Genomic DNA, 8,393 nt, shown 5'->3' on the forward strand with positions numbered 1-8,393 from the left:
CCCCAGGGAGTCCCAGAGAGCTGGAGCTACAGCTGAAGCTACACCGTTAATGCTGCTGCTCACCTCTGAGGAGACCTCCACCTCCTCCTCCTCCTCCTCCTCCCTCCATCTTTTGTTGTCTTCCTCTCTGTTCGCTGACCTTGCTCAAAGACGTTCCACAGATAAAAGGTGTGTGCCTGTGTCTCTGTGTTTTTGAGAGAGAGAGAGGGAGAGAGAGAGAGAGAGGAGTATGAATCTCTGAATATTGGCCCAAGCGCACACTTCTGTATGTCTGATACACACACACACACACACACACACACACACCATTGTGCCCTGCAGCCTCAATCTGCACCCCCTGCTGTTGGTTTAAATAGGTATGTCAGACATGTCTGGGACGCCGCGCTGCCTGTCTGCGTGATTGCAGGCTCAATCACTCCCTCTCATCCTCCCATTCCCCTCACTCTCCTCCCTTTTCCTCCTTCTCCACCTTCCCTTTTCTCTCTTCCCTGGCCTCCCTCACTCCCCGCCACCTCTTGTCCCTACTCAAGTATTTCTTTTAAACGTTATCGCCGACTCTCTCTCTCTCTCTCTCACACACACACACACACACACACACACACACACACACACACACACACACACACACACACACACACACACATTTGCCAGGAGAGGGCAGCGGTGTGTAAAGCAGGCTGCCTGGTCGACTAGCCTCCTCTGGCTGTTGTCGGGCTCAGGCAGCGTGGTACATTAACCTACACACTGCTCCACTGAGCCCTTTATGGCCAGGACCCTGGGGAACACACACACACACACACTCTCACACACACACACACTCTCACACACACACACCCCTCCATTTTACCCCACCTCCAGTCAGGAAGAAATACCTAGCTGGAGTGCATCAGCTAGGCCTTTTCATCCAGGAGTGTAATAACGCTGCAAACTCATACGAACACGGCTTATTTGTCGGCACAAGCCTTTTCGCTTAAATTAGTCCAATTGCGTTTTTATTTATTTATTTATTTATTTTTTTTAAATGCTTCAATATATTCCACCTTCCTCTCCTCGCCGCGGCCCTGAACTCGGAAGGCTTCGCGCTTCGCATACAAAGATCCAGGCCGCTTATTGAATAGAAACGAGTGGAGCTGCAGCCGTCCGTCTCCGTAACAGGCTTGACTTAAATGTATCTAGATATTGGCCGTCTCACACAAACCCCCCGTCTCCTCTCCTCGCCTTTCATCCAGCCAATCCATGCGAATTATTCCGCGCCATTGTAAGGCCCAGTGTTTGCGAACGTTGTAACGCAAAGCCCCCTTATCCAAGCCTTCCCCTCCTCCCACCTTCTTTTTTTTTTTTACAATTTTCTATTACTCCTTTTTTTTTTTTTGCAAGGAAAATTGGTTTTTGCTTGATGTTTGCTTTTTTTTTTTTTTTTTGCCCCCCACCCCACTCCCTCCCCCCCCCTCCTCCTCCTCCTCCAACCCCTCTGTCGTTGGTCGGAGTGCTATCAAGAAGGAATTAAACAAACATCTGGTGAATAATTGACGGGGAAATGAGTTCTCACCCAGGCGTTGGGGTGCCGGGGGGGTGAGGGGAGGGGGGGGTCTGCCTTGGGGACGTGACCAGCATGCCCACCTCTTCCCGTCTCTCTGACTGACTGTCTGTCTGTCTGACTGTCTGTCTCTCTGTGTGCCCCCATCGCCATGCCACACTCCCCTCAAGTTATTTCCCATGCAGGTTTAAGCCATACAGTATAACAAGCTCACTCTAAAACTGCTTTTTTTGATTTTATTCTATTTTTTTTTTTTTTGTGCCAGCAGGTTTACTTCCAGCTTTGCTCCAGGCTCAGCCTATATATCAGAGACCCCGAGTCTATTCACCTCCAATTCAGAATGTAAAAGGGAACTGTGATACAATTACTAAGGATGGAGGGTTTATTCTTGGATTCTCGGTTATGACACGCTTTTTAAATGTCTAAATTTTAATGAAAATCTCCACTCTGATTTGATTCAGTTGAACCGTCGTGTATGTATGTTACAGTAAATGTGGGAAAATTATAAATGTGTACATTTACTTGTAAATGTGGTAAATGTGCACGTTTCCCAAGGTAAATCTAGTGAATGTTTACATTGCCAGGTCGATGTGAGTGGAAAACGCTCGTCTCCAGCATGAGGCTCTCTCTCTCACTCCTCACTATGTTTTGTTGTGGGTTTGGGACGCACCATGTAGCCTAAAACACCTGTTTGGATTGGCTTGTGTAGTAAAGTTAGATCTGTGAGGTGCAGGAGATTCATTCATGTAACACTACCACATCACAATTGGCAGAAGCAGACCCTGAACGCATCATTGAGTGAGGATGGAGGCAATCTGAGGCCATTTTGTCAAGTTTGTGTCTCTGCAGACCGGAGACTTTGGTGATTAGAGCTCTGGAGCTAATGTCTCCGTAGCATTTTGATATACGATATAATTCCTTTTGGAAGATAAATGTTGGTCTCACAGAAGAAATCTAACAATTGGTGCTGCACATTATTAGTCCACATTAGTTTGAATGTAAAGTGAAGCTTCATGTTTTTACTGGACAGAACAGCGCTGCCTCTGGGGCTCTATATGTACAGATATAACCACATTTCAATAAATATAAATGTATTAAAATGGCCTGGTAACTGGTGAATTGACTTGCATCAATTTATATAATGATCATATTTATTTATCACTTTTCAGAGAAATGTTCTCTGGTTAGTATCTATATTATTCGTTAATGTTAATATTGATGTGAACATGTTACAAAACTTTTCTATTCTTTTGCTCATGGCAACTTACCTCTGAAAACTTTGGATCTAAACATTGATGGAGAAACAAGAACCTCCCCCTTCTCCTATGAGAAAGATGATTAGCTGAATTAAAAACTGATTGACAACTGGTTCAGGCGGCGTATTGGTGAAAATCGTTTTTGATTGACAGAAGATTGTAAGCCTCTGATTGTCCAAATTAAAAAATGATTGACAGTTACCCCGCCCTCTCAAAGTCTCCAGTCTGCAGAGACACCCTACTCCATTTTGTTGTGCCTCTTTCCTTTTGGTTGGCAGTAAGTTAGGCAGACGTTGCTGTGTTGATACAGTAGCCTAATAAGCCTAATAATGTGTGTTCAACGTAGATGTACTTCACTGGTAAATGTAAACTTTAACCATTTTTTCACATTTACTGTGAGATAGATACTGTATACTGTCACTGTCTATAGCGTGAGTCCGAGTCTATCCTCTGTTGTCTGTCTGAATGTTTTTACATCTTGCTCACTTGTTTTCTGTGCTCAGCAAAGGGAGTCGCACAACGTTATATCGCCAAATATTCAGGCTCGGACTCAGACTCTCCAAGGTCCTGTACCGCAGTCCTAAATCGAACCACGACCCACCAGAAACGGCCTCACACGGAGGTTTTCCACCAGGCTCGCCGGGCACGATGCCAATTTAGACAAGGCCGCCGTCCAGCACATGGATGGCTAGCTCGCTCTGCATGGCGGCTCTCCCTGTGGGGAAGGAGAGGAGAGTGGGAGTGAGGGGGAAAAAAAGGAAGGGAGTTGGGGTCCACGCCTGGTGGTCACCCCCAATTCAATTTCCCCACCCTGTTAAATCCACCAGGGATGTGGGGATCTGCTTTTTTAATAGAGAGTTGGTGTGTGTAGGAATGTGTGTGCGCGCAAACCTGCTTTTATTGCACTTTAGAGAATTTCTCACAGTCTCATAGTCTTTTAGAATCTTTTTTCCTCATGCTTATGTTATCTTATGTTGTTGTATGTTCTGGTGCCTTCTAGGAAACCTATGCTAAAGTCTTGAACATAGAGAAGCACCAAGATCGGCTGAGAGGCAAGGGACTCTTCTCCCTGGACACCAAGCGGATGTAAGTGGAGAAAGAGCTTTTACAATACAGAAGGAAGGGAGAAGGGAGTAAATTTGGTTTTGGTTGAAAATTAGACTTTTGTCAGTGTTTTGTCAGATGGGGAAAAAAACTATTTAAAGCCATTTTGGTCAGTTTCACAATCTTTTGCCTTTTTAGGGCAGGGAATTGTGTTTGTTGAGGAAGTGGTAGGAAACCCACACGCTATGAAAAAACAAGGATACAAGGTTTCTGTTTTGAGAGTCTGTTTTTATTCCAAAGTTCACTGCAGCAAATGTTTTGGTGAAAGCGACTATATTCAAAAGAGTGAAACAAAGAACAAGCCTAACCAGGAAGTGTATATACGTGTCGGGACTTTAAACTGTTTTAAATAGAGGCAGTTTGATTGGACTGCAGCCTCAGAAAGGGACAGCATCACTTGGTAGGACTGATGATAAATATAGCACTCAATCCATGTACTCTTAATTTTGTGTCACTGAGCAAAATCTAAATGTGTGTGTGTGTGTGTCTCCCACAGCTCTCTCGGCAGCAGCAGGTGGCTCATGAAGGAGGAGCTGGAGGCGTTGATAGTGGAGACCATCTCAGATTACGATGTAAGAACGTCTGTCTCTCCTCTGATCCTCCTCTTCCTCCTCTTCCTCTTCCCCTCCTCGGCTCAGCTCAGCTCCCCTCCGACACTCTCCTCTGTTAATGCCATAATATTCATAAGACGTAAATTGTAAGGCCGTTGCAATTCATCCAGCAACCACTAGGTGGACAGGGTTTCTACCAGGTCTGGAAATTGGAATTTGGTAATTTGGTAAATATACACTGCCTGTCAAACGTTTGGACACACCTGATTGAATGTACTATGTTTTTCATTCTCTTAAAGCCATTTTGATCTAAAGGCTTATGCTTAAATGCTCAAAATTTGTTTCTAGACAAATATAAATAATGAAGAATAGTGAAATTTCTTTCCAAAGCCTTTGCCTTTCCATCAAGGCAAAGGGCGGCTACTTTAAAGAATCTAAAATATAAGATAGTTTTGATTTGTTTAACACTTTTTTGGTCACTGCATAATTCCGTTTGTGTTATTTCATAGTTTTGATGTCTTTACTATTATTCTAAAATGTGGGAAAAAGTAAAAAATAAAGAAAAATGTGGTGTTTAAAAACTAGTAGTGTATATTGATGAATATAGTCCAGGTGCATCGTTGCAAGGCATTTAGTGGAATTTGAAGCTCACACTGGCAAATTTCGGCATCCGGGTTGACGTGTGTGTGTGTGTGTTTTTCCCAGTATGTGCGCTTCATCCAGCTGATGGAGCGCCTGCTGGTCCCTGCCTTACTGCGCCATGGAGGAGGACTTTGTCCTGCGTTACCGTCGGCAACTGGAGGCCCAGTCCAGGAAGCAAATGGTGCCGCCACTGCAGAGGGATGACAAGGGCGTGGCCTTCAGCACCGCAGACGGTAGTTACGTGGTTCTCAAACTCACCTGATTTCGCTTGCCGATTTACAACCCAGATTGAAATTTTTGCAAGTCCAGAGAAAGCTGGACTCACCAGTGATGGCTGAACCTCTTAACCGCCTCACTAAGTGTAAGAAATTCAGGTTTGAGGAACATCGTGGTTCATGATTTCTGGGTATTGAAGCCTAAAAATTCAAACCGTTAGTTCTCGCTGCCATTTGGGGTCGCCAACGTGCGAAATTGCCGTCGATCTTAGCATATGATGATAAGAAAAAGGAGGTAAAATTGTGTGTGTGTGTGTGTGTTCAAACCCAGGCCGGAGAAAGTCGTCTAACTCCTCAGTGGTTTTGAGAGACAGCGGCTCCGGACGCATCAGTATCAATGGAAGAGTATACCTGGAGTACTTCCCCGTACTACAAGACAGGTAATAAAGTTTCGTATTCGTATTCGTGTTCGTATTTGTGTTTGGACTCTTTCCACATCACAAGCTCTCTCCCTCCCTCTCTCTCTCTCTCTCTCTCTCTCTCTCTCTCTCTCTCCCCCTCTTATAGATACCATTTTCCTTAAAATGCAAGTCATGATGTGTTTTACCGGAAAAAAAAGAAAAAAAAACATTTTAAAAAGCAGCTTTTTCACTCTTCACAGCATCACCTCGTTTTTTATTTATCTCCTTGTAGTAAGTTAATTACACAGTTGAGTGATTGTGTGTCAGTGTGTGTAAGGTCGGTGCGCCCGTGTCTGTGTGTGTGCGAGTGTGTGTGTGTGTGTGTGTGTGTGTGTGTGTGTGTGTGTGTGTGAATGGCCAGCCACTCTAGTGTTGTCACGCAGTGTGAGGACAGGCCGTAATTGGAGCAGAGAGGTGACAATTGACTTTGTCAGCACCCATAGGCCATTCAGCTTGAGACACCAACCAGAACACAGACACACACACTTTCTTTTTCCCTCTCTCTCTCTCTCTCGTACACACACACACACACACACCTTATCCGGCTCTTGCTGAGTCAGAAGTTACTCTGTAATGTGTGGCGGTGTGATTGTAAAAGAGGGCTTTTCACAGCGACAGTATCCTCTATGCTGCTCTTGTCTGAAAAGTCACCCAACCAGACATTAAATTAGCTAAGCCACTGCTGTTGATACCGCTATCTGTTAAATAGCCCGCGCTCCTGGTTTGCCTATTCAACCACATTCTTTCTCATTTTTTTTTTATCTCTTGGTCATTTTCTTTTACCCTTCCTCTCTTCCCTCCTTCCTTCCTCCCTCCCTTGTTCCCTTCCTCACCCGTCGCATCCCCCTCCCCCTCTCCTTCTCCCTCCCTCCCTCCCTCCCTCCCAGAGAGCAGCTGATGTTCCCGCTCCAGTTCATGGGCATGCTGGGCCGCTTCGACCTGGAGTGCGAGGTGAGCGGCGGCGGGCGGGCCAGCCAGGCGGGGGCGCTGCGCCTCGCCACCTCCCGCGCCCTGCTCAGCTTCCTGTCCGAGGGAGAGGTGGAGACCATGAGACAAGGTGAGGGGTGTGAAGCCGTCTTCACACAAATATAATCCGTTTTGAGCCTGGCAGTAGACATGATGGTAGTGGCAGGCTGCAATTTGCAGAGGGTTGAGAGGGGATCGTGTCTCCCTCGTTAGCACGCGCGGTTACATGCATCCATCTTGTCTAAATACAGATTTTCATGTATTATATATCCTTTTTATTCATTATTTTAATGTCAAAAGGTTGCTTATTGCATTAAATATGAACATATCATCCTCTGGGCTAAGATGGTAGTCCTGTATAACTTGATGGGCAGAGCAAGACGCTAACCTGAAACTGAATTGAACTGAACTAAATGGGTAACTTAGCTGTCGAACAGGTTGTTCCTTGGTTGAATCATTGATTGGTTGATGTGTTATGTATTGGTGGATTATGACATTTTCCAAAAAGCAACTTGTTAGTTAACATTTAAAACAAATCAGGCATTTAGGCTAGACGCACATTGCCGTCATAATCACCAGTGTGTGTATTCTGTCGCATGGTTTCATCCTCTTTTCATCCCTTTTCCTCTCTCTCTCTCTTTTTTTTTTTTTTCCTCCAGCTGGTCTGCTGACCCCCGACCCGAGGGTGAGAGAGAGGAAGAAGCCAGGCCAGGAGGGAGCGCGGAGGAAATATACCTGGAAGAAGCGCTGAGGAAGAGGAGGAGGAAGTGCAGAATGGAAAATGAAATCTCATCTGAGCTAAAATACGGAACATTCAAGAGTGACTTTGGATATTGATTTGCCCCTGTTTGAGTCAATCAACATCATTTTTTTGACAAGAGCCACGTCACTTGTGTCCTCTTAATTATATTTGAGGTCTTGGAACAACAGCCAGCTGAAAGCCTCTGTACATGTGCAGACTAAAAGCTTCTCTCACATGGCGGCCATGTCTTCAGTATGCATCAGCTGCAGTGAGCTTCCCCAGCCACCAGAGGGCGGCCTATGCCAAGGAATGAATGAAAACGTTGAATATGTTTGTCAGTGTTGCAATCATTAAATTAAATTTTTCATATAAAAATACGTTGTTTTGTAATTCTTGTATTACGAGGCCTACAGTTTCTTAATCTTGTGTGAATTGAGTTTTGTTCTGATACCATGTGGACCTGTAAAGAACAACACTAACACTTACAAGGTTGGGGGTTTAATTCCCAATACTGGAAGACATCTAGCACTAAAGGAAAGGTGTTTTGGATAAATGCATCGACCAAATAGCATGTTATACTTTGAGTACTGTGAGAAAAGCATTGTTTCGGTGCTTAAAGGTGGCTGTTACTTCAAAGGAAGCTTAAATATTTCATTATGCTTTTTGCACTCTCATGCCAACAAACAATTTTTGAGTTCGACCTACTTTACATGCAGGCAGGGGTCTGCTGAAAAAATCTGTTTGACAAAGACAAATGTAAGACTTGTTAAAATCTTTTTAATGCTACTTAGAATTACATTTAAGGCCAATTTTAAAACCAAAATAAAGAAACAAAGCTGGCAAACCTGCCTTTTTTTCTTTTTTTGTAAATGGATAGAATAAGAAAAATCACATAGGGATGTTGATTGTAATGGTTCAT

General features: G+C 44.4%; 1 pseudogene; it reads left to right on the forward strand.

Moving 5' to 3' along the window:
* The first annotated feature begins 3,139 nt into the window (after positions 1-3,139).
* On the forward strand, positions 3,140-7,851 carry LOC139655654 (small ribosomal subunit protein uS9m-like; annotated as a pseudogene).
* The last annotated feature ends 542 nt before the right edge of the window (positions 7,852-8,393 follow it).

This window comes from Centroberyx affinis, unplaced genomic scaffold (genome assembly GCF_046629955.1).
Source record: "Centroberyx affinis isolate AG114_WGS23_722 - 3 ecotype Tasmania unplaced genomic scaffold, CSIRO-AGI_Caff_v1 ptg002323l_1, whole genome shotgun sequence".
NCBI lineage: Eukaryota > Metazoa > Chordata > Actinopteri > Beryciformes > Berycidae > Centroberyx > Centroberyx affinis.